The sequence below is a fragment of the Palaemon carinicauda genome, chromosome 14 (assembly GCF_036898095.1).
Source record: "Palaemon carinicauda isolate YSFRI2023 chromosome 14, ASM3689809v2, whole genome shotgun sequence".
In the NCBI taxonomy this organism is placed as follows: Eukaryota; Metazoa; Arthropoda; class Malacostraca; order Decapoda; family Palaemonidae; genus Palaemon; species Palaemon carinicauda.
The window spans coordinates 64123099-64128098 of NC_090738.1; positions in this window are offsets into that span (position 1 = coordinate 64123099).

The window sequence follows — 5000 nt, forward strand, 5'->3', positions numbered from 1 at the left end:
ACCCTGGATATGAAGTGGTTGAATAATTCCAGTATCTGTTATCTCAGTACGTGAGAGAGAGAGAGAGAGAGAGAGAGAGAGGAGAGAGAGAGAGAGAGAGAGAGAGAGAGAGAGAGAGAGAGATTTCTTATATATTAAGGATCATCTGGCTATATACATTTTAAGTATATATATATATATATATATATATATATATATATATATATATATATATATATATATATATATATATATATATATATACATATATATATATATATATATATATATATATATATATATATATATATAGAATATATATATTTATATATGTATATGTATATATATATAAATGTGTGTATATATATATATATATATATATATATATTATATATATATATATATATATATATATATATATATATATATATATATATATATATATATATATATTATATATATATATTTACTTATTTATTCATATCCGTATATACAAATATAACTATATACATAAATACACATATTATTAATATTATTATTATTATTATTATTATTATTATTATTATTATTATTATTATTTCAGAGGAATTATATTTGAAATATAATTGTTACTAAATTACCAATTTTTTATTCATCGATAAATATGAACAAACTAAATACATTGATTTCATTTAAAGTTAAATTTAATTATGATGACATTTATTATAAAATATTACTCCTTCACTTTGTAGATAAATAATGCATAATCTTCAATAAGGAAGGATTGTATATTTGATTTCCCTTGAGGGTAAGCAAAGTTTTCATGTATCCCGGGATGTTAAATTGATTAAGAAAATAAGCTCCAATTTTTATGTAGCGAAATAGTAAAATTTCACGTATTACTATGAGCTGGATAATAATGATTATTGATTAATGATTAATGATTAATGATTAATCGTTGAATCAGTGCTGAAAATTGTAGACTAATGATAGCACATGTTTGTTATTCTCGTAGGTGTTAATGAAAAAATATCCTTCTTTTTTAATTGTTTGTTTTATCATTAAGTAAGACATTTTGTTCAAAATGTGCTTTACTGACATAATATCTTTTTATTAAGATAGTGAGAAATTAATTAAAAATTTATTTTTGCAGGGATGGGTGAGTTACTGATAGAATAAGTTATTCTCCATTAAAGAAGTTACTTATTAATAAAAGAAATTCCACTTAACGTTCGTAAATAAAAAAAAGGGAAAAATCCCGTTATTTCCAAATCTTTTTAGCTACTTGATATTATTTTTCTTTTTCAATCTCTTAAAAAAAATTTCTTATATGCAATGAATTTTTACATATTTACTGGTTGTGTAGCCAAAACAAGATTACAAATTCAAATATATAAGTAAACTGAAACACAAATAAAATTCCTTGGCGCTAGGGAAAAAAGGGGGAATAAAAGGTAAAAGCTAAAACACTTCTCTGCAATTACCAACTCTCCAAAGAACTCTTACATGATCTGGGAGGGTTGGCAACTCATATGACCATGACGGGGAAGTGTTTGTAACCCTGCTTCTAACTCGCTAATCGTGAAACTTGAGGAGATCCGAGGCAAGAGGTATTTTCTTTTTCACTTTACCTTCATGCTGAAAAAGTGTTTCTACTTCTTATTCTGGGTAATAATTTCATTGAAGTTTTTAGGTGTGTTCGTCATGTTATCTTTCGTCTGTTTTAAGCTCTATAGCAATAACTGATGATATATGAAGAAGTTATACATATGAGGCTGCAATTGTAGCTTTATAAAAACAGATTACCAATTGAAGAATTATAGTTTTTTTTTTATAAAATGAATTCAAATCAACAGTAGACTAAAGAATCATCAATAATGATTTTCAACAGTGTTCCTAAAATGCCTTTTTTATGAACGAATATCCTACAGATTTGATATAATATATTCTAGATAAAACTTCAATTTCTTAAGATTTTAAATAAAAGGACATTTTCTATTCTGTGCTGATAAAGAATCTAATGGATCCAAAAATCCCCATGACATAAGTTTCTATCATCATTTCTATAATCTGAGTTACTTCTATGTTTCTTGGGGATTTATTTATGGGATGACGTTGCTAGTCCTATGACTTAGTGTATGCTATAGTGCTATAATGTACAAGGTAAATCCAGTTTGAGATCCATTTTTTTCCTCATCAACGATTGTACAAAACTCATTAGTTGTAATTTGGACTACAAGTGATCTTTTGTAGATTATTGTATGGTTGTGGTCAATAATATATATATATATATATATATATATATATATATATATATATATATATATATTATATATATATATATATATATATATATATATATATATATATATATATATATATATATCTATATCTATCAATTTATCTAAATTTTTATATACCAATGGGGTCTATCATTTCTATGTGTCCACCCACATAAGTATTCAATACACAAACATTATTATATAATTTTCTTTCTTTTATAAAAGAATTATAAAAGAAAAGAAAGCTAGGCAACACACAAATATAAATGTACATTACTTTAAGTTTGGAGTTATAGAATAGCAACTTATTTCTCTTTATTAGTTTGGACCATACTACCATATATATATATATATATATATATATATATATATATATATATATATATATATATATATATATATATATATATATATATATATAAAATAGAACAATGTGAATCAAATCTACCATATATTCTTAATAAAATCAACAATTATAAAATGTGTATAAATCTTGATTATGTAATTGGTTCTAAGGATTAAGATATTTGTATATAAAAACTATTATCGATTAAAATACTTCTTTCACGAATAACACAATTATGTTACTAAATTTATAATTTCAACGTCATGAAATAAGAAGGGATTTAACAAAATGGGCCAATTAGGAGTGGTCCTTTTTACATCATGATATCTTTCAAATATGAGGGCTATTAATATTTTTTTAGGTTATAACATATATATATATATATATATATATATATATATATATATATATATATATATATATATATATATATATATATATATATATATATATATATATATATATATATATATCATCAGAGAAGGTGGCGGCAGCCAGTAATTTACATTTCTTAAAGTGGACAGGGAAATAGGCAGTTTTAAAATTCCATTTATTATATATCCCGACGTTTCGTGATCGTCATTATCACATCTTCCAGGGCTACAAATAAGAAGTACATTTATAACATTAAGAAACAGTAACAAAAAATATATAAATATAAAAAGTAAAAATTAGTAAAAAAAACTAAAAATTCAAGTAAAAATATGCATAAAACAGAAGTGGAACCAACCTCGCAGAAGGGCAAATAAAAACTGATTAGCATCAACAATTACAGGACAAAACAAAGAAAATTATAACAAGTAAAATTGAGTGGAGGAAGCTTGAGTGTTTAACGACGGAACCAGTGTTTTTAATCAAAATTGACTCCAGAATTGGCAAGTCATGGTAATTAAATACCTGTCCTATAATGCTAAAATCTTTATTGTTAATATTTATTTTGCACATTTTAGTATGATTGTGAATATTTGAATATTCTGGGTTGGATATTCTGCAACCTGTTCGAAAACTAACACCTCTATGAGAGTCAATTCTGACCTTCAACAACCTCTTCGTAGATCCTACACTACACCAGAGGACATCAAAGGACTCAATCGATCCTTAAAGTGAAAAACCGAGCCAACTGTGAGAGGATTCTTGGGAATTAAGTTTACTTCTACTTCTTACATCTAGTTGGTAATATTTTCATACAGAAGTACTTTATTTATGTGATTATTTTAAGAAAAACTGTTTTCCGACTAAATTATTTTTTAAGCATCTCAACAAATTATTAAATGATAAATTGGCTCAGAATAAAAAAATAACAACAGTACCTGAACTTAAATTTCATGCGAGTTTTCCTTTTATTCATGATGATTCCTTCAGACAGAAGTTTACAAAAATCATAAAACAACATTTTCCAGCTATATTCCCAAATCTACTAGATTCTGACTATCCTGATATATAGCGTGATTTTTATACGTAATTTATGGCGATTTTATTTAAAATTTTTCTTAACCTAGCCATCAATCATTTGTCATTCCTATGTTATTTTATCTTCATTGTATATTATGTTCTCATATTTCGGTCTTTCTTCTATTCATCTTAAGCCCAACCTCCTGTGATATTTTATGCCTTCTGGTAAGCAAGAATTGCTAATCCTGTGGCGTTATCAATAAGGATAACATTATCAGCATATTGTAGGTCACTTTATTTCTTATTACCAATACAGTCCAATCCTTCTCCACAATCTCTAACTGATATACGCATTTCAGAATCCTTGCGCAGGATAAACAACATAAGCGTCAACACATTCCCTTAGAGTACTCCACTGTCCACTGGAAATTCATTTGTTAAGACTCCACTAAATCTAACGTTGCACTTGCTATGCTCATGGACAGACTTAATATAATTTAAATATTTCAGAGAAATTCCATAAAAAATATAAGACTCTCCACCAAATTGCTAAGTATATGATATCAGAGGATTTTACATAGTCCATTAAAGTATGAAAAGGGGGATCATATATTGTACGAATTTTTTAAAATGCCTCAAAATAAAAATGTGGTCAATAAGAATTCTATCTTTCCTAAATCCAGTTTGTTTATCCTTCAGCGTTTCAATAATCTTTCTCTCTAGTCTCTTTAGAATAAACATACTATATATTTTAAGGACAACTGATGAAAGAGTGATGCCTGTGTAATAATTGCCATTAGACAAGTCTCTTTTTTTTTGGCATTTTCACCAACACTCCTGACTCCCATTAATCTGGTTTTCCTTCTTCATGCCACATTCTAAAAGAAATATATTCTGAGGTTCACTTCATTTCCAGCCAGTTATATCGTAATTAGGGGTTTCCATCTCCTACTGCTTCAGCTTCAGGTATATCAATCAAACTATTCCCTTATTATTATTATTATTATTATTATTATTATTAT